At 40.7% G+C, this 22,974-nt stretch overlaps 1 protein-coding gene across 2 annotated transcripts in view; it reads right to left on the minus strand.

Moving 5' to 3' along the window:
• The window catches only part of LOC112301902 (tubulin-specific chaperone cofactor E-like protein), a 199,192-nt gene extending 177,075 nt beyond the window's left edge, over positions 1-22,117 (minus strand). For both annotated transcript variants that reach the window (XM_045192705.3, XM_024557142.4), the window contains exon 1: positions 21,937-22,117. The gene's annotated coding sequence lies outside the window, so the exon portion shown is untranslated. The remainder of the gene's footprint in view (positions 1-21,936) is intronic.
• Between the last annotated feature and the right edge of the window lie 857 nt (positions 22,118-22,974).

Raw genomic sequence — 22,974 nt, forward strand, 5'->3', positions numbered from 1 at the left:
ACCTCCTAGAAGAGGAAACCCACCAACAAAGGAACCACAAACAGCTAAGAACAGATGAAGGTGAAGGAGGGAGTACAAGTCACACTAACTCAACCCAGGACCTGTATGGAAATACAACTAAATAGTGAAGAAATTACTGAGAACAAACAACTGAACAAGAGCAAGAGAAAAACCTCAAAACCTTGTACACACAGAAGAACCAGCTCCAACACAACCTGCCCACACCTGCGCAACAGAAAACAAGAGGTGGGGGACAGACGGACCCTCAGATAACCAGCTGGTGGGAAAGACCCACCAAAGAAAGTCTCAACAAGAACCAAAAACCAAAGACATACACAGAGCCAACATAAACCACAGCTCAAAATCAGAAAACTTGGGAGATCAAGGAGACTCTCCACTAAATCTCACAGGTATTCTATCACAGAAGTTGACACCATAAATCCAGGGGTTCACAACAGAGCAACTTAAGAAGCCGAGGCTAACAAGAAGAGTCACAAACAATGGGAAGACAAAGAGACAATCCCCAAATGAAAGGAAAGGAGGAAATCTCAGAAACAATGCTAAATGAAAAAGAGGCAAGTCAACCATCAGATGCTGAGTTCAAAGAATTGGTTATAAGGAAGCTTCATGAGCTCACACAGAATTACCAAAAACTACAGGGAAACTACAATGAACTCACTGCAAACTATATCAACATGAAAAACGAAAGAGAAACTATCAGTAAGGGCCAAGAGGAAATGAAAAATACAATTTCTGAAATAAAGAAGGCAGTAGAAGGAATCAAAAGGAGGCTTGATGAAGCAGAGGATTGGATTAGCAAACTGGAGGACAAGGTAGAAAAAAACACCCAGAATGAGCAAGAAAAGGAAAAGAGGCTCAAAAAGAATGAAGAGGGATTAAGGGAAATGCAGGACAACATGAAACGTAATAATATCCATATAATAGGGATACCAGAAGAGAAGAGGAAGAGCAAGGGATAGAAAACCTGTTTGAAAAAGTAATGATGGAAAATTTCCCTAATTTGATGAGAGAAAAGTCACACAAATCCAGGAAACAGAGAGTCCCAAGCAAGAGGAACCCAAAGAGACCCACTGCAAGACACATCATAATTAAAATGGCAAAATTCCAAGACAAAGAAAGAATCTTAAAGACAGCAAGGGAGAAACAGGAAGTAACATACAAAGGAGCCCCAATATGGTTAGCAGCTGACTTCTCAATAATGGAAACGCTCCAAGCCAGAAGAGAATGGCAAAAAACATTCCAAGTAATGAGAACCAGAGGTCTGCAACCAAGACTACTTTACCTAGCAAGGCTCTCAATCAAGAGAGAAGGCCAAATAAGGAGTTTCCCAGACAAAAGAAGTCTAAAAGAATATACCTCCACCAAACCAGCTCTGCAAGAGATGCTAAATGGACTGCTTTAAGGAAAGGAAAGAAAGAGAGAGAGAGAAGAACACAGGTACAAAAAAACGGCAATGAATAAGTACCTATCAATATAACCTTAAATGTAAATGGATTAAATGCTCCAATCAAAAGACATAGAATAGCTGAATGGATAAGAAAGCATAACACACACATATGCTGCCTACAAGAGACCCACCTCAGGACAAAAGACCTACACAGACTGAAAGTGAAGGGCTGGAAACAAATTTTCCAAGCAAATGCACAGGGAAAAAAAAAAAGGAGGGATAGCAACACTCATATCAGACAAAACAGACTTCAAAAAAGGGGCCATAAAGAGAAACCCAGAAGGTCACTTCATAATACTCAAAAGAAGAATCCACCAAACCATAAACATTGCAAATATATATGCACCCAACATAGGAGCATCCAAATACATAAAGAAAATCTTGGAGGACTTCAAGAAAGATATTGACAGCAACACAATTATAGTAGGGGTTTTTAACACCCGACTGTCAAAGATGGACAGATCTTCCAAACAAAATATCAACGAAGATATTGTGGCATTGAACAATACCGTAGATGAAATGGACTTAACTGATATATAGAGAGAGCCTTTCAACCCAAAGAAGCAAAATATACATTCTTTTCAAACGCACATGGAACATTTTCAAAGAGAGACCACATGACAGGACACAAAGCAAGCCTCAACAAGTTCAAGAAAATTGAAATCATTATCAAGCATTTTCTCTGACCAAAAGGGACTGAAACTAGAAACAAACATCAAGGAAAAAAACACCAAACACTAAAAAACATGGAGATTGAATAGCATGCTATTAAACAATGAATGGGTGAAGAATGAGATTAGGAAAGAAATCAAAAAGTTTCTGGAAACAAATGAAAATGAACTCACAACAATTCAAAATCTATGGGACACAGCAAAGGCAGTCCCGAGAGGGAAGTTCATAGCAATACAGGACTACCTAAAAAGAATAGAAACATTTCAAATAAACAACCTAACCCTACACCTACAAAAACTCAAGGAACAACAACAAAGACAACCCAGAGCAAGTAGAAGGAAGGAAAAAACCAAGATCAGAGCAGAATTAAATGACATAGAGACTAAAAGCAGAATTCTAAGGATCAATGAATCCAGGAGCTGGTTCTTTGCAAAGATAAACAAAATCGACAAGTCCTTAAGCAGGCTCATCAAGAAAAAAAAGAGAGAGGAACCAAATAAACACAATCAGAAATGAAAGAGGAGAGATTACAACTGATACCACAGAAATACAAAGGATTGTAACAAATTACTATGAAGAACTATATGCCAAGAAATGTGAAACCCTAGATGAAATGGACAAATTTCTAGAAAAATATAATCTTCCAAAACTGAATGAAGAAGCAGAAAGCCTGAACAGACCAATAACAGCTGATGAAAATGAAACAGTAATCAAAAAGCTTCTGACACACAAAAGCTCTGAACCAGACAGTTTCACAGGAGAATTCTACATAGCATATAAGGGACAGCTAATACCCATCCTCCACAGATTATTTCAAAAAATTCAAGAAGATGGAAGACTCCGAAACTTGTTTTATGAAGCCAACATCATCCTAAACCCCAAACCAGATAAAGACATACCAAAGAAAGAAAACTTCAGGCCAATATCACTGATGAACATAGATGCTAAAATTCTCAACAAACTATTGGCAAACCGCATCCAGAAATACAATAAAAAGATCATACACCATGACCAAGTGGGATTCATCCCAGGGATGCAAGGATGGTTCAATATTTGCAAATCAATAAACATAATACATCACATAAACAACAGCAAAGACAAAAACCACATGATCATATCAATAGATGCAGAAAAAGCATTTGATAAGGTACAGCACCCATTTATGATAAAAACACTCAGCAAAGTGGGAATAGAGGGAGTATTCCTCAACATAATAAAGGTCATATATGAGAGACCTACAGGCAACATCATACTCAATGGACAAAAACTTAAAGCTTTCCCACTAAGATCAGGAACAAGACAAGGATGCCCTCTCTCACCACTCCTATTCAACATAGTATTGGAAGTCCTAGCCACAGCAATCACACAAGAAAAAGAAATAAAAGGCATCCAAATTGGAAAGGAGGAAATGACTGTCACTGTTTGCAAATGACATGATAGTGTACATGGAAAATCCTATAGGAGAACCAAGATGGAAGCGTAGGTAGACACACTGCGCCTCCTCGCACAACCAGAACTGACAGAAAATTGAACAGCAAGAAGTCCGAAACCAAGGAGATAAAAAACAAACATTCACCCAGACCAGTAGGAGAGGCGGAGAGGGGCAGCCGGGGCAGAGAGGACTCACGTTGCCATGGCAGGACCAAGACTGGCGACCGAGACTCACGCAGTGTGGGATGAAGGGGGCAGGCAGTCTGACCACTAGCAGACCCTGTGGCCCCACATTCGCACATAGATAAACCTGGACGAACGGCGAGGGATCAAAGCAGACCACGCAACCCAGGGCTCCAGCTCGGGGAAATAAAGCCTCAAACCTCTGATTGAAAACACCTGTGGGGGTTGGGGCGGCAGCAGGAGAAACTCCCAGCCTCACAGGAAAGACCCACAGGGGCCTAGAGTGTGCACAAGCCCACCCACTCGGGAACCAGCACCAGAGGGGCCCAATTTGATTGTGGGTAGCAGAGAGAGTGACTGAAATCCAGAGGAGAGTAGAGCAAGCGCCATCGCTCCCTCTCGGCCCCTCCCCCACGTACAGCGTCACAGCGCAGCAACCAGCATTACCCTGCCCCCAGGAACACCTAAAACTCCGCCCCTTTAAGTAACAGAAGCACCAAGACAAAAAAAAAAAATGGCCCAATTGACCGAACACTTCAAAGCTCCAGAAATAATTCAACTAAGCAGCAAACAGATAGCCAACCTATCAGATGCACAGTTCAAAACACTGGTAATCAAGAAGCTCACAAGAATTGGTTGAATTTGTTCGAAAATTAGATGAAAAAATGAAGGCTATGCTAAGAGAGACAAAGGAAAATGTACAGGGAACCAATAGTGATGGGAAAAGGAAACTGGAACTCAAATCAACACTGTGAACCAGAAGGAAGAAAGAAACATCCAACCAGAAAAGAATGAAGAAACAAGAATTCAGAAAAATGAGGAGAGGCTTAGGAACCTCCAAGACATCTTGAAACGTTCCAACATCCAAATTATAGGGGTGCCAGAAGGAGAAGAGGAAGAACAAAAAATTGAAAACTTATTTGAACAAATAATGAAGGAGAATTCCCCCAGTCTGGCAAAGGAAATAGACTTCCAGGAAGTCCAGGAAGCTCAGAGAATCCCAAAGAAGCTGGCCCCAAGGAGGAACACACCAAGGCACATCATCATTACATTACCCAAGATGAAACAGAAGGAGATAATCTTACAAGCAGCAAGAGAAAAGAACACAGTTACCTACAAAGGAGTTCCCATTAGACTGATTTCTCCAAAGAGACCTTACAGGCAAGAAGGGGCTGGCAGGAAGTATTCCAAGTCATGAAAGGCAAGGACCTACATCCAAGATTACTGTATCCAGCAAAGCTATCATTTAGAATGGAAGGGAAGATAAAGTGCTTCTCAGATAAGGTCAAGTTAAAGGAGTTCATCATCACCAAGCCCTTATTATATGAAATGTTAAAGGGACTTATCTAAGAAAAAGAAAATAAAAAATATGAACAGTAAAACTCACAGCAAACTCACAGTTATTAACCACCACACCTAAAACAAAAACAAAAGCAAACTAATCAAACAACTAGAACAGGAACAGAACCACAGAAATGGAGATCACATGGAGGGTTATCAATAGGGGAGTGGGAGGGGGAGATTGGGGGGAAAGGTACAGAGAATAAGTAGCATAAATGATAGGTGGAAAATAGACAGGGGGAGGGTAAGAATAGTGTAGGAAATGTAGAAGCCAAAGAACTTATAAGTATGACCCATGGACATGAACTATAGGGGGGAAATGCGGGAGGGAGGGGATGGGCAGGATGGAGTGCAGTGAGGGGCGGGAATGGGACAACTGTAATAGCATAATCAATAAATATATTTTTAAAAAATCCTATACACTCCACAAAAAAACAACTTGACCTAATAAATGAATTTGGCAAAACAGCTGGATACAAAGTCAATACTCAGAAATCAAAGGCATTCCTGTATACCAACAACAAAACTGCAGAAACAGAAATCAGGAAAAAAATCCCATTTGATATAGCAACAAGAAAAATAACGTACCTAGGAATAAACCTAACCTAGGAGGTAAAAGACCTGTACTCAGAAAACTACACAACATTGAAGAAAGAAATTAAGGAAGACACAAAGAAATGGAAGCATGTACCATGCTCATGGATTGGAAGAATTAACATCATCAAAATGGCCATACTACCCAAAGCGATTTATAGATTCAATGCAATCCCTATTTAGGTACCCATGACATACTTCACAGATATAAAACAAACATTTCAGAAATTTATATGGAACCACAAACGACCCTGAATAGCTGCAGCAATTTTGATAAAGAGAAACAAAGCAGGAGGGATCACAATACCTGATATCAAACTGTATTACAAGGCCACGGTAATCAAAACAGCCTGGTACTGGCATAAAAACAGGCACATAGACCAATGGAACACAACAGAGAGCCCAGAAATAAACCCAAGTCTTTATGGTCAATTAATATTTGACAAAGGAGGCAGGAGCATAAAATGGAGAAAAAATAGCCTCTTCAACAAATGGTGTTGGGAGATCTGGACAGCTACGAGCAAAAATATGAAACTCAATCACCAACCTACATTATACACAAAAATAAATAAAAGGTGGATAAAAGACTTAAATATAAGTTGTAATACCATAAAAGTCCTAGAGGAAAACATTAGCAGGAAAAATCTCAGACATTCCACGCAGCAACATCCTCACAGACATGTCCCCTAAAGCAAGGGACATAAAGGAAAGAATAAACAAATGGGACCTCATCAAAATAAAATCTTCTGCATGGCTAAAGAAAACAGCATTACAATGAAAAGAGAACCAACAGTACGGGAAAACATATTTGCCAAGGATACCTCAGACAAGGGTTTGATCTCCAAAATATATAAAGAACTCACACAACCACTCCAGGAAGACAAACAACCCAATTAAAAAATAGGCAAAGGACTTGAACAGACACTTCTCCAAGGAAGACATGCAGAGGGCCCAGAGACATATGAAAAGATGCTCAGCATCACTAGCCATCAGAGAGATGCAAATTAAAACCACAATGAGGTATCATCTCACACCAGTCAGAGTGGCCAACATAAACAAATCAACAAACAAATGTTGGAGAGGATGCGGAGAAAAGGGAACCCTAGTACATTGTTGGTGGGAATGCAGACTGGTGAGGCCACTGTGGAAAACAGTATGGAATTTCCTCAGAAAACTAAAAATGGAACTGCCCTTTGACCCAGCAATTCTGTTGCTGGGATTATACCCTAAGAATCTTGAAACACCAATCCAAAAGAACCTATGCACCCCAATGTTCATAGCAGCACAATTTACAATAGCCAAGTACTGGAAGCAACCTAAGTGCCCATCAGCAAATGAGGGGATCAAAAAACTATGGTACATTTACACAATGGAATTCTACACAGCAGAGAGAAAGAAGGAGCTTATACCCTCTGCAACAGCATGGATGGAACTGGAGAGCATTATAGTAAGTGAAATAAGCCAGGTGGTGAGGGTCAAATACCATATCTCACCTTTAACTGGAACATAATGAACAGAAGAAAAAAGCAAACAAAACATAACCAGAGATACTGAAGTTAAGAACAATCTAATAATAGCCAGAGGGGAGAAGGGAGAGGGGAAGGGATAGTAGGGAGAACGGTTTTCAGGAACTACTATAAAGGACACACGGACAAAACCAAGGTGGAGGGGGGAAGCAGGGGAGGGAGGTGGGTTTGGCTGGGGTGGAGTAGAGGGGTGGGGAGAAAATGCAGACAACTTTAATTGAACAACAATAAAATAATTTAAAAATTGGAAAAAAAAGTGCTAGATGCTTTAGAAGAGGAGGTAGTCCCTTCCACCCGAGGGCAACAAGAAGACTTTAGGCTGGTACATAGGGTTCATGTGATAATAGGAAAAAGAACTAAACAGATAGGTATAGACTAAACAAACTAAAGAGTTTGAACAAATTCTTTGATATTTATCCCTCAAAATACACTCTCCTCTTCTTCCATAGAAAAAGAATTTTTAACTGTATACATAGCTAGTTCTGTTTAGAAATGAGTATATGACTAAATACTAGTTGATGAGATAAAAACAAATTATTCTATGGCCGCTCTGGAAATCATCCTTGAAAGAGAGCCAGAATGTGCTCTTTGCCCGAGTTGTTTTTTTTTGCTTTTGTTGCCTTTGCCCAAGAAGACATATCCAAAAAAATATCACTAAGACCACTATGAAAGAGTTTGCTACCCAAATTTTCTTCTAGGAGTTTCATGATTTCTGGTCTTAAATTTAAGTCTCCTATTGGTCTAGTTTCATTGTTTTGCATGAGCCCAGTTTTCCCAACCCATTTATAGAAGAGACTACCTTTACCCCATTGATACTCTTGCCTCCTTTTTGGTAGATTAACTGACCATTTAGGTGTGGGTTTATTTCTGGACTCTATTCAGTTCCTCGATCTACATGTGTTTTTGTGCCAGTAAAAACACCCATCCACTTAATGAACCAGAGTTTTATCTGTACAATTTACCAAAGCACAGATTATGGAATATATTCCATAATGATTACATTGCAAGTCACCTTGAGAATATAGGGCTGCCCTCTATCAGGATCCTCATTGGTGAGCTTGTGTTCACAGAAGACAGTTTGTGCTTTCTGTCCACACAGAGGGCTAAGCGTCTGCAGGTGTCCTCTATCCCAGCACTGACTGTGTCAAAACTGAACTGCCAAGCATTCTCCTGGCCTTCAGGAACTTCAGGTTGAAAGGTTCTTTTTTCAATGTAAATTTATCACCAAAAGCAACGGACAGTATGGAGCAGTTGCTATGTCAGCACCATTGCTCTTATTAAAGACTGGTCTGGAGCAAATGCCAGGAAAATTTTTAGAAACAATTTAACAAAAAGTCAAAGAAGTTGCATTGCTATTTTCCATGCAACTGGCAGTTCCAAAAGAATGAAGAGGGTGTATGGGGGCTGCTGAACTGTCAGTGTCAAAATAACAGTCACCGAATTTAAACAGCATCTTCTAACTGGAAGCTTCAGAATCACTTAAATTCAAAGCTGTGCAATTCAAGAACAATGCTCTTATATACAACTTAAATGGAGACAACCGAGGGATGGTAAAATAGTCCTAGTGAGCAAGGAATCGGGGAACATAAAAAGTTATTCTTCATGGCCACAGGCTTAGCAACTCTTCCAGATAGTCTGGGGTTTTGTTTTGTTTTTTCTTCTCCCAACCCGCAACCCCCAACCAAAGACTTAAAAGCAATGCCAGGCACCTTCATTGGTCATTTTCCAGGACACACTATTGAAAAAGCTTTCCAGGAATGTAGATAGTATACACATTAATACATGAGTTTTGAACTGGAACATTAATATTGCAGTATGAATCAGTAACAAATCTACTCAGCATCTGCTGAGGCAGTTTGAGAAGGAACAGTAGGTAGGAAAGGAAAATTGAAAACCAAACAGATTGAAAAATGAGGAAATACAGGATGGAAAAAGATCTTTAAGTGGAGCCTTTGAAAACGTTTTTGGGGGGCAAGAGGGTAATCTATGACTTTCTGGAAAAAAAAAAAGAGTGTCAAATTACATCTGACTACCTCCACAATTGGCATAGTACTAATGCATTTGTAAAACTGTTCTAAATTGCTTCAAGTCAGGGAGCCAGGAATCTTGGGTGATGTTGCTTTGTTCCATTATCAAGTTGTGGAGTGCGCCTGTGAAAATTTCAATTCCTTTGTGTTTCAAATCCTAACTATACTATGTTCTTGTAAAGTGCTTGGAGAAAGTCAGGATAAAGTGTGGGTTGGAAAAGGTGCTCAGGATCCTTTTGCCTAATAGATTGATATCAGAACAGAATACCCAGTCACCTAAGTACCCTTCAGCTGCTATCAGACAATTTGTATCTTTTGTCCCCAAAGGGCTAGGTAAAAATCAGTATGAAACCCAATGCAACTGAAAATAGAAAATAGGCCATGTCTGACCACCAACACAAAATATAGCTCAATGCGGGTGCACGAGGTCAGTATTTCCTTCACACACACCCACAATTGTTATAGTACCAGACTTGATGAAGTGTGAAAACCACAAGCCTCAGTCACAACTTCCAAACAATATAGATAATACCCCCCAGGGTCCCAAAATATACATTTTAAATCTTACAAAACTAGTTTTATCTGCTTTTATAAAGATACACAACCTCCAGGAGAATAAAACAGACGGTAGTAAAATCTGTGCCTGTGGCTGACTCCGGAGAGAGAAATAAGGAAGAGGGTAAAAGAGATTTGCTTTTCGTTGTTTAACGAAAACTGCTTAAACTGAAGTCACCAGATGCATACATCATTTTTTTCCTAATTATCTTTTCAAAATATAAAACATTTTTGAGTGATATATCTGGAAAGACCTAAAAATTTGTCAAAGGGTTTTTAATGCCCCATTATTACCAATTATTTAAGGAAAAGATGCTGAACTGGACCGTGTGGAATATAATATTAGTAATACTTTACAAAGGAATTGGACAGTGAGGGAGAAGAGAGAAATAAAATGGACAGCCAAACAGAATTAGATACTTTTGTAAAACAGCTTTGGGAAATTAAAAAAGAGAAAGCAGAAGAAAACACACCCGAGCTTCAGAACTAAACTACAGTGGAAATGACAGGCGGGGTTGAGATGCAGGGGTGGGATGACAGAGCCAGATCTGCTGTCTTCACCCTGGCTTTCAGGGGGCACACACAGCACGTGCTCCGCTGAAAAGTGTACAGAGGGCTGACGGAATAACCTCTGGCCTGCAAGGTCACTTCCTTTGCTAGAACATTTAAATGTGTTAATCAATGTTAGCCAAATATTTTACCTGAGTTACCCAACCGTGTCCAAACCACTGTGAGCCTGGGATCATAATAGCTCCAAGGAGGCAGAGGTGACAAAGCTATCAATAAACCTAAGGATGCTCTGGGAGCTTCAGGCCTTTCTGTCACTGCTTACAGTAAACACTAACCAAGAAAAGAGGGCTTCCTGCAGCAGGAAGCTGATCCTACAGGATTAAAGTTACTGAAATAGTAAAGAGTTGGGAACCGATTTATAGTTCTAAAAAATAAACTGCAACATTTCAAAATATGCATTAGTTCAGGATGAGGCTAAATCTGCAGCAAGAGTTTCCATAGCTTAAAAATAGTAGAGAAGAGGAAACACTATAAAGTAGTTTAAAATTATGTTAAGCCATTTGGCATGGACCCATTTATATACAACTAGCCAATCTCATCTATTCATCAGAGAAGGGCAGAAAACACTACACTTGAAAAGCCAACTGACAATATTTTGCTACCTTATACTTGGAAATAAAACTTAAACATTTTGGATAAAGACTACAATTTCACCTGTAGGTTCCTTTGGTCAGATGACATTTCATTCTAGTTATTTTTCTCCACGAAGGGGCTTATTTCCTTTATAAGGCAATCTAAGAATAAAAACCTCTTTATCACTTGCTTAATAAAAATGGAGAGGGCAAATACATTTAGCTAATTCTGCCATCTCTTTTTTGCACCTCATCAATTAGGCTTATTATCCCATGCATGTTACTCATAAAATGAATGTCCTCACAGAGTTTAAAGCCTCATTTGGTTCTGTTCCAGAAACAGTGCATCTGTACCTAACATTGTGCTAAGCACTAAAGAAGTGAGAGTGAATAAAATCCATATTCTTCCTTAAGGATATTGGCAATCTGGAAGGAAACACCTGGAAATAACACACACCTGAAATAAACTGCACAGAAGTAGTGAATTCAAATATAAGAAGTTACTGGCTTTTGGAAGCATGGTCAAGGAAGCAGGTGAAACTGGAGCCATTTTGAAAGATGGTGAAGATGAGGCTAACAGGGTGCAGAAGAGCCTTTCAGGCACAGGAAATGATGGAATGTGAACAGGCACCATGCACATAAAACACTGGCTATTAAGCAGTATTGCTAAAATATAAATTATGTGTTGGGGGGCCAGGGGAGGCAGGATATTGGACTGTAGGGTGGTCAGTAGAGTCAGCTTATGATTGACCTTGCTCAGGTTCAACTTTATCCTGTAGAGATAAGAGTAAGAAAAATGTTGATAGATCACCATGAATAGCGCAAGGATGGGGGTTACCAATCTTTACGTAGAATATCAAGATGTCAAAAGTGATGAGAATGTTAAAACCCCTGGGCAGTTAGGAGTTTGTTCACCTTGGGGAAGTACAGACTAGTGGGTGGAAGCCATATACAAAGTTAAGGAAACAAGTGAAGACAGTGAGTATACACCAGGCCTTTGAGAAAGTTGATGAAAGCAGAAGAAATGGGACAGTTGATGAATAAAAATCAAGTGCTCAGAGAGAGTTTTTCATAGCTTATTCTGTTTTTTAAAGGATAAAAGAGAAATTTATAGGCTGAGTTGGGGGGGAGGGGTGCAGGAGCTCAGTAATAACAAAACCAGTCTATGAAGGAAAATCTCCCAGAGACTGTCAATTTTTTAGGGTTATCAGCTTTCTCAATTTTTGCAAGTACTTTTTATTATTTTTTAAGACCATTTAACTCTTGCTTTGGACCCTTAACCTCATCCAGGAAAGCTTCCTTTTTTGAGAGATCCCCACTACACCCAAACCCTGACAGATTCTTGGATGTTATTGTAGGTAGCTGGACTTTTGTTTATTTTTTTCCAAATCTTTCTGATCCCCAGCATAAGTGTACCCCAATGATACATAATTACTCTAGGAAGATACATGTGTGTTATGTATTTTTTCCCTCTATGAAAGATTAAATAAATGAATTAATAAAGGTCTATTAATAAACTTTATTCTAAATAAGTGCTTTAATAATACAAGTGATATACATTCTGAATTTTTAAAACGTTCAATTGAAAATAAGCAAAAAACCTGTAATACCATGTAGTTTCCATACAGATGTACTTTTCCTTTTTATTAGTTAAGTGAAACATGTAAATAAGCGCTACCCAAACATTTTCTTATCTGAAGCATATTGAGAGCCACAGCCATAACTGGGAGCTCTGGTCAACAGACTTAGCAACTAGATTAAGCCTGAGGATACACCTTATGGTGTATACATTTCCAGACCATTTCCCATGCTATGTAAACATATATTATTTACACAAAGATGAAATCACTTTTGTTTTTTTATTTTTATTTTTTTTACACAATCACTTTTGTAAACTGCCCTTTCACTGAATAGCTCATGAAAACTTTATCAATAAACATATACCTACATGATCATTTTTAAGGTTTGTAGCACATTCCATTAACAACCTTTTGCAGCTGAAGTCATGAGTGACAGCTCTCTCTCTCACACAAAAACTCCTGAGGGACATTGTCCAAGTCAATATAATTAGGCTAGATAGTCTCACTCTTAATTTTATTTATCATAAAGTATGTAAACCCAACAATTCTATCTCAATAACCTCCCCTAAGCATTATGTAGTATACTTAAGTGGATGTCTTCTTGGGATGAAAAGAAAGGAAAATAAACCAATTCTAATAAACTTTCAGAACTATTCTACAGAACCACAGTTTATCAATTCACAACTTACTCTATGTGTTCCAAGTGCAAAAGTTGAATGTAGCTGATAAATCCATTATCTTGACACACCACGCAACTAGGATTTCGTAACCTAACACAAACCACCCTGTTTTTCAAAGTCTCTTTCTCAACGGTATACTACTAAGCTACATTTAAGTATAAAAATGTGGCACATCAACTTTTCATAATAGAAGATTTAAAAAAATCCAACATTGTCAAATGAAATGTGAATTCAGACTCCTGCTTAGTCCTTGAATTGTGCTATTTAGTAAAGCACACCACCCTCTTCACTTACAACAGCACTGTGCTTCTCTCTAAGAGCACTGCAGACAGTAAAATATCTAACTCAAATTCTTTATTCCACAGATATCTAAATCAGTGACTCTGTTATCACTGAGTACAGCTTCAGAGCTGTAAATATTTTCTGCTAAACAACTATAATGCATACGAGGCACATCTGATGTTGAAAAAAGAGATAATTTCCTCATCTACAATTGCACATTAGCAAATGACTAACCTGTCTGCTTGTAGCCTACTCTACGTAAACATAGCACTTGGAATTTCTGTTCCAAATGCACTAACCCAAGAATATTAAGATTTTGATGAGAAAATATTCAAGAGGAAACAAAAATTAAGAAAATAGTGCTATTTAGACTTAAGTACCTTTGTGTGAAAATATTTCTAAGCACTTCTTTCTTGATTTCCATAGGCAGTTAGTGTCCACAAATGTTGGCTTAAACCACTTGTCTATATCCCTATTAAATTAGGCATTCTAAAATACAGAAAAAGGCTTCCCATACACTTTCGGCAAGAACAACACAAAAAGTTTAACATTCACTATATCCTTTAATTCAACGGTATCCAAACGAGAGTCCAACCTTACGCCACCTCCCAGCTCCTTCACAAATCTGCATAAATCCCCTCTACTGGCCCAGAATCAATTTGGGAAAATTGCAAGGCTAGCTGCACTTATTCAAAATTCCGGACGAGATAAATTTACTCTCAGATTGATGTTCCCCAAAAGTCAAGTGTCCCAACACTGAGTTTAACAGTCATTTACTACAACCACCCTCTGAAAAAGACAAATTGGCACTTATCTTTAGTTATAGGATGTGACACTGAGGCGAGTTTCTGAGGTTTCTGTGGCCCCCAGCATGCTAGGTCATACTTTCTGTACCCCTAGTCTATTGAGCCATGCTGTCTTTACTAAAAAGAAGTATTTCATGCCAACAGCATATTGTATCACACACAAATCTAGAAATACAACTTGTTAAAATACATGTAAACCATTACACCCAAGATACCTCTTGTTAACTACATCAAAATAATTGAACCACAAAACTAACAGCAATACTGAATGGTTTAGTCACCAAATGGAAAAAAACTATTCTCAATGTCTCCTGCCTGCCAAGAAAGCAATGAGTATTAGCTTCTTGAATGGATTAGTTTTCATTAGAAAAAAAAAATTGTAGGTGCAGCAGTGAATATACAAATTCAAGGTCTCAAGACAGTGAATATCAATCTGGAAAAAATGAAAGATAATCCTTATCTCAAACTTAGAAAAACTCAAACCCGGATAAAATGTGAAAGGCACACTTTATCCTTATGAGAAGAAAATAGTTATATTTTTCTAATAGAAGAAGAGCTTTAACATCTTGATACAGAAAAATATTTCATAAAAACAAAAAAGACATGAGGAACCTATAAAGGAAAGGCTGACCAGTAAAATGAAAAACTTAGGATCATGAAAAAGACATTAAACACTTAAAAAGACAACTGGAAAAAAAGATACTCGTAACATATATAACTAATATATGAACTCTTGAAAACACTAAAAAAAGGCAAACAACCCAATAGAAAAATGGACAAAACACATCAACAACTGCATAACAGAAGATAACATTCAAATGATTAATAAATATGTGTAAAAGATGCTCAAGTTTAATAATATTCAGAAACAAAAAAATTAAATCTCAATGAAAAAACATTTAAATTAGCAAAATTTAAAAACTGACAATACCAAGTGCTGGAACAAACGTGGGAGAACAGGAACTCTCCCATTGCTGATGGGAGTGCAAAGGCCTTGGTATCAATGAACGTAAACACCCTGCAAAACGACTTGTCGCTGTGCGGTGATATTAAAGGCGCAGACACCCTGCGACACAGCAGCTCTACTTCTCCATGTAAGCTCCGCAGGAGCTTGTCCCGGTGCGCCAGGAGAAAAGCAAAAAAACGGCCACATAGTAGTTTTTGAAATTACAAAATTCCTGGTAGAAAAACAAAGGCCTTTGTGTCCAAGAATAGGCAATTGGATAAATTGTGTTAAAGTCATAAGATGAACAGTTATACAGCAACGGAAATTAACAACTGACAGTCCCTATGACTGCTTCCTCATCAACAGGAATGACTTTAAAAACCAATGTTGAATGAATAAAAGAACTACGCACAGGAATATATATACACCTGCCTTATAAAAAGTCAAAACCATATTTAATGACTGTACTGTTTAGGGTCACATGCATATGTGGTAAAAACTGTAACGAAAAGTCAGAGAATAAGAAACACAAAATTCAGAACTGTGGCATCCTTGGAGAGTGGGGATGTATAATCTGGGAGATACACAAAGGGCAAAAACAACTCTTAATTCCCTCCTCAAAGCTGCTCCTCTTCCACCAGTCCCCACTTCCAGAGGTATATTTGATTTGTCTTCCTCTCATACCCCCCATGTAAATAATCAGCAAGTCTGATCAACAGTACCTCTAAAACACTCCAATTCTTTCCACCTCCATTACTTTGCCCTGGTTCAAGCCTACATCAGCCTCTCACTGGGAGGGCTGCAATAGCTTTCTCCCTGCTCTCTCATGACTATAAAATTCATTCTCCACAAAGCAGCCCAGTGATCTTTTCAAAATTTAAGTCCAGTAAACTCTCCAGCAGCTTCCCTCCACACTTGGAGTAAAATGCAATCTTTTTATCATAGTCTTGAGGGCTTCATTTAATGTGTTCTGTGCTTACCTCTCTAACCTTACCTCCTCTACCCTTTTCCTAGCCCACTAGGTTTCAGCCAGCCCAGCTTTCTCCTGCTCACACCTGCGGGCAGATCCCCCTCTCAGTGCATTCCTAGGAATGTGCTTTCCTGGTTCTCGCCTTACCTGGCTTCACGTAAGCACTTAAGCCTCAAATCAATTTAGACACAAATATTACCTCCTTAACGAGGCGGCCTCTGAGGAGCCCATGCAAAATGGCATCACTGCTACCATCAGTCACTCCTCACTTCACCCTCTTCCATTTTTTACAGTACTTATCAGGATCTGTTAATTTAGTGCTGGTTTTGTATCCCTCTCCCCCAGCACCGAGTCCACAAAAGCAGGGATGCATCAGTCTGGCCCAGTGTTATATGGAGCAGCGTCTAGCACTTGGGAATACGTACTTGTTGGATGAATGAAGGGTAGATTTTACTTTGAATAAAAATGAGTATCTGCTGGCAGTGAAATGAAAATCAAGTATACCAATCCAGAGTATGAGAGAACGGAAAGGGAAATTTTGAAAATCACCGGGAAAGCATTCACTTAAGAAGAATTTTAGTTTACATTATTTTTGTCTCAGAAGTACTAGGAATAGGTCATGTTCCTAACGACCACTTGTGAACTAACGATCGGTCAGCTTCACGAAGGCGCACGGCCCTGAGTTGGGGCAGTGTGTCATCTGCTCACATCCCCTGTTGCCAGAAGAGTGCTGCAATTAATAGAAGGGGCTTCAGTTTGGCCTCAGTTCAAATTATGAGTCTACGCTGAAATATGAACAAGCTACTTCCTTTTCTATGCCTGCAAAATGGAGCTATTAATCGCTATTTCATAGTCACTATGAAACAGTTTTAAAAACATCTACGTGTGCCTTGCATGTAGTCAATAAAATGGAGTTATTTTGGTGAAAGCTGAGAGTAGGTAAATCTAGACAAATGGAAAAGCTTATAGAGCCAAATAACAACTAAACATCTTCTGCCTCTAACAGAGGTAGACAATGTACTGGAACAACCCTGGCAGGCGTGGCTCAGTTGGTCGGACAGTTGTCCTGTAAGCCGAAAGACCGCAGGTTTGATTCCCTATTGGGGCACATGCTACGTTGCTCAGTTTGGTTCCCAGTCCGGGTGCATGCGGGAGGCAACTCACAGGTGTTTCTCTCTCACAATGATGTTCCTCTCCCTCCCTTCCCCTCTCTCTTTAGTAATCAATAGGCAAAGCACTGGGAACATACACAAGAACTAGATCCTCTTTTTCTAAAAAAAGACAAATGTACCCAAAGTAATGCAAAATGATGTAAAAGGCACTCTGAGAACATCAAGGGAGTGACTGTCCTCACTAAGGACATAGGCCACACATAAAGCTGAGTCACAAAATAGAGCCACAGGATTCCCTAGGTAAAAATACTGTGCATGTAAGGGACCAGGTATGTCTAAGTGAGAAACGCAGTGTTGCTGCTATGGCGTGTGTGGGAAGAGCTGCAAGATGAAGGTGGGCTGTGGACCAGGTGGTAAGGGGAGCCCTGGGTCTAAGTTTGTACTGTACTCTTCAGGCAGTGGGGAGATGAAGGGGGGAAAATTTAACATGCTAATTTGGTAACAAAATTCTAAAGCAAAACACCTTTATGACTTTAAATACCATATAGGTCCAGGATCTGTTAAGCAGGAGCAAGTAACAATGATTGACTTGGAACCTCCACTCACCACTTGATGCTGATCATCCTCCTGACAACAGATAACTTCTTCTGAGTTTACTTTGTGCCTCCTGCTATGTTGTCTTACATATGCTCTCTCATTCAATTATTATAACACCCTTACGAGGGGAGTATTATTAATCCCATTTAACAGACTGAAAACCTAAAGCAGAGATGTTATACTCAGATTGAAAGAGACTGGATTCAACTGTAGGCTGCCCGACTCCAAAGCCCTAAAATTAAACCAACCGGCTGACTGCCTAGTTCATGTACTCCATGTGCACTAAGTTGTATGTATGTACCTACTGTAATTTAAGGCATCATGCTAGGTCAGTGATTCCTAAATTTTACTGTACAAAAGAACCAAGATTTTGATTCAGTAAGTCAGTCCAGGGTAGAATTTTCAGAGATCTGTAATTTTAACCATAAATCCCATTAATTCTGATTCACTTGGTCTGATAAACCCTGTGCTAGGGGTCCTAGAGATTCCCAGATATTTGAGCTTCCGCTCTTCTATGAGTTTACAATTTGAAAGAGGTAAAAACAAGACAAAACAATTCAGGAAATGCAACACAGACAATAGAGAAAAGAAAGGCTTCACGAGAAAGAGTTATCTGTAACGAGATGAAGATGAGTAGGGTTTCCTGAGGAAACAGATCGCATGTAGACTTTCAGGACTCATCCCACAAAGGAAGGTATGATGAGTAGACCACTCGGCAGGAGCAGAGGACCTGCATTTACAAATGGAAAAATAGTGTCAGGGAAAAGTAGAGGCTGTGGAATGCCCGCAAGGTCAACCTGTACCCAGGGGTGTCCAACCTGCGGCCCACGGGCAGCATGTGGACCAGGGTGGCTAGAAATGTGGCCCAACACAAAATTGTAAGTTTACTTAAAACATTATGAGATTTGCTTCATTTTTGTTAGTGTTTGTGTATTTAATGTGCGGCCCAGAGGCGCCAAAAGCTTGGACACTCCTGCTACAGGATGGGCTTTATCTATACTGACACTGGGAAGCTACTAGTAGGTTTTTGAAAGCAATGACAAATGACAATATTCTTTGAAGCTCTGCAAGATTATGCAGAACTAGAATAACAATGGGAATAGTCAGGCTGTTAGCATTCTAATCTAAAGAAAAAGGAGTCCGAACAGGGTGGTGAAAAAGTTGAAAAAGGGAGGAGTGGTAGACTAATTGCATGGAGGGCAAAGGCAACGATCACAGCTAAATGATTTTTTTTCATCCCTTAAATACAACTTATATCACTGTAAGCTTCATGTTACTTTTTAAGACCCTCTTATACAGCTAACTAGGCCGAAAATAAATAAAATCCACTTATTTAAACCATAGTCTATGACTGACTATAAAGGTCAGTAAACAGGCTTCTTAGTATCCAAAATACATGTCACATAGTTCAGAAACTAAAACAACAGAAATGGAATTTATGAATTATACATATATATATAGTATGTATAATTAACATATATAAATGAAAGAACATTATTGAGAGCTACACAAGCTCATTTTACACAAAGTTGTAATAAATGTAAGCATCTAATTTCCAAACTCACAGCAGTTTGGAAGCAAAAATTAGAAGGGGAATATATCCTGCTACAGGCGGACATATTTAAGAGTCTGAGGTTCAAAAGAAATGAAAACTATAAAAAAAGCAAACACAGTCACTCAGGGTAAAATCTTTACAACTGTTTATTGATAGGTACACGAGTCCCAGAAAAACAAATTGGTAAGAATCTTCCTTCATATTTCAAATACCTACCACACACACACACAAACTTTTAAACATTCTTTAAAGCTAAATATTTTTAAACTATTTACCTGATCAAAAGGTAATTTAAAGGATGGCCGATACATACCAGCATAGCCCTCTCATCAATAACCAAGCATCGATATAAATAGTTAAAGGTAAGAAGGACATATTTTACAACACACAAAGTTTAAAGATGGTGAGAGTGATTTCTTAAGGCATCTAATCAAGAATGTGGCTCCACTGATGAAGTTTAATTTGAGCGATTCTTCGCTGATGGCTGTGCCTTCGAATCCGTGTTCCAAATAATACGAAGGCATCCACGACAAGTATTTAATGCTATTAAACAGGTCTTAAACATATGCCCTATAAATTTACCTACTGAAATCATGTAACATCATTTGACACTCAACATCCCATTGCACTGTGTGACAACTTTTAAAAGGACTTTAAACATAGTAACACATATAGGCCTCTCACTAGGTTCACCAACACTCATGAATGTTTATTACAATACTATGCATATGAGGACTTCACTTATTTTATAAATAGATGAAAACAACATTTTCCTGGGGGGAATGATGATGTTAACTGACTCAAAGTTATACTTAAGTTTATGATTAAGTTTAAAATACATACCAAAGCCACATACCTTTAATCATGTAGGAGTATATACCACATACTAATTACTGGAGTAAGAAGAGTTTAGGTTTCAGCATGACATTTTTTTAAATAGCAGAAAAGCAAATCAGTGTATATTTATAACACCATAACATGAAAGTAAAATTGCCTTAACTATGTTGCAGGGATAAATCAACTAAATGGAACTAGACCTCTCATATTTTTCAGACACAGCAAAGGACAGAGAAAATTAGGGAACATGCTTATTTCAAAAATCCAATGATCAAGCAAATTAAGACATCAAAGATTAAGATTATGGTGCAAAATACCAGTCAAATATGCTGCATTATAAATATTTAAACTAATGAAGCAGTCAATCGCACCTGGTTGGTACCACCCTCCACTCCCCCCCCCAATCTACGTCCTTGGAATCATCCTTGTTCCCCAGAAGCACACGATATGAGGATACTAACCGAAGACAAAGAATGTGCCTTGGAGACAGTATTTTTCAAACTGCAACTTGTGACCCATAAATCAATGTAGTGGATTGAGTCAGCATTTTTTAATTAAAAGAGAGCGAAATACAATAGAAATTATTAGAATGCATCACGAGTCATAAGGTTCAATATAAAAATGTACTTTTCACAACGGAGCATGATTTCAAAAAAAAAAGAAGTTTGAAACATCCTGCTCTAGAGATCTAGGTCCGCCGGTTCCGGACCCAGAGGCTGAAAGTTTTCAAGGGCCCTGGGCACCCACACAAACTCGCTGCCCCAGACGGGCTCTGGGGACCTGGTGGAAGAGCCGCAGGGCGGCCCAGGCAGAGCCAGACGCGCCTCCGCTACACCTGTCTTTGCACTAGGGCTGTTCACTTCCCCAACGGCCTCAGACGGCGCCTACAGCCTTCCGGGCAGAACTCCTCCTTCCTCCACCGACCGTAAACAGTGCAACGTGCAGTCAGCTTCCCTCAACTGCAGCTTCCAGCGTCACTGCGTCGCAAGAGAAGGCAGCGTTAAACCTCCCCGCTTCGCCGGCTCCCAGCGGTCCCTCCAAGAGAAGTCCCACAGCGCTGCGTCCCCGGGCAGGGCGCCCCCTCCCAGGCCCCATCATAGGCCAACCCCTCCGTCTCTGCATCTCCATACTCAGGGGCAACAGGGTTCCCCCCAAACCTTTAAAATAAAGCGCCCCATCCCTTCATCAGCCCGTGTATGGAGCAGGCCTAACGTCCCCAGAGCCCGGTTTTGCCCGCCCGCGGAACCTCCCAGAGGAACGTCCTCCACTTTTTTTTTTTCTTGGATTCAGTGGCTTAGAGACAAGTTTCCTATTTACCCACCCAGCTGCCTCAGCCTCCTCAGCTTCTCCTGCCACCCAGGGGGCCTCTTCCGATCCCGCATGGCCCTGGGCTCAGGGAGACACCGGACTCCCTCCGGACCTCACACCGCCTCCCCACGCGCCCCCGCCGTGCTGTCCGGAGGGCCCCTCTCCCAGCCCTGGGCCCTGCCCGCAGAGCCCGGGCTGAGGTCCGGTCCTTCCCCGCCTCCCGGCCAGGCCTCGCCCCCTCCCAGGGTCCCCTCGCACTGCGCCCCCCACCCCCTGCCCCGGGCGGCCTACCGGCCTGGGCTCCAAGAGCTCGGCCCCACTCACCCTGCAGCCTGGGAGGCGGGGCTCCGCGGCAGCTCCTAGCACGGTGCCTGGCGCCCCCCTCCCGGCAGCGCCACGGCAGACGCTGCCTCGGCGCTGTCCAGATCACCCCCGGGCCGCACCGCTTCACCTCCTTCCCCACTCGGGCCGCAGCCCAGTGTCCTGCATTGACCCGGAAGTAGCTGTCCAGGCCCAACAACAACACGTGACCCTGTCGCCTGTTCACGTGCTGCGTGAAGAGGAGGGGGCCAAGGAGTTGGTTGCCATGGCGCCAGGATAGCTGCACCGCTGGGCTGTCCCTAGAAAGACACCTCGTGTGCTCTTTCTGTGGCACATCATAAGGGGACACCTAGGTACATCTTGAGGGGACACCCAGGTGCATCTTGAGGGGGCACCTAGGTACAAAGGAGGTGCACAGACTGCGTCATCTCAGAGTGAGCTGGGGGCAGGTCAGAGCACACCCGGGCTATGGAGAGGCTGGGCTACAGAAAGCGGCCTTGGGCTGAACCTTTCCAGGCTTACTTGGAATTTTGTCCTGGTTGTCACTCATTTGTAGTGTGACCCTGATCACCTCGTTCCCTTTCTCTGGCTTCAGTGTCCTCACTGGGTGAGCTCTAGACTGTCACCCGATACCATCCCAAGATGCATTTGCAAGAGGATGTGGTAGCACTCTGGCCTTTGACCTGCGTCCCCTCCCAAGGCCAATAGCATCCGGAGATGTCAGTGCTCCAGGACCAAAGTGGTAACAGGAGCTTCCATTTACTGAGCCCCTTTCCGGGCACTAGGCACTGTGCACATGCTCTTTCAAATTTCACAACCTTCCAAGAGTAGCTATTTCATAGATTTGAAAACTGAAGTTCGCAGAAGTTCGCAGAGGCTATGTTACCTGCTCTGGACCACCCATTTAGTCCAAGCGAGGAGGCTGAGATCTGCATCCAGGTCCACCTGGCACCAAAGTCAAGTTGATGCACTCACGTTATGCCATGCCATTGCTCCAGCTCCACACACACAACCTCTGACTGTTGGGCTGTGATTGCTTAT

Source organism: Desmodus rotundus, chromosome 7, assembly GCF_022682495.2.
Source record: "Desmodus rotundus isolate HL8 chromosome 7, HLdesRot8A.1, whole genome shotgun sequence".
NCBI classification, from domain to species: Eukaryota; Metazoa; Chordata; class Mammalia; order Chiroptera; family Phyllostomidae; genus Desmodus; species Desmodus rotundus.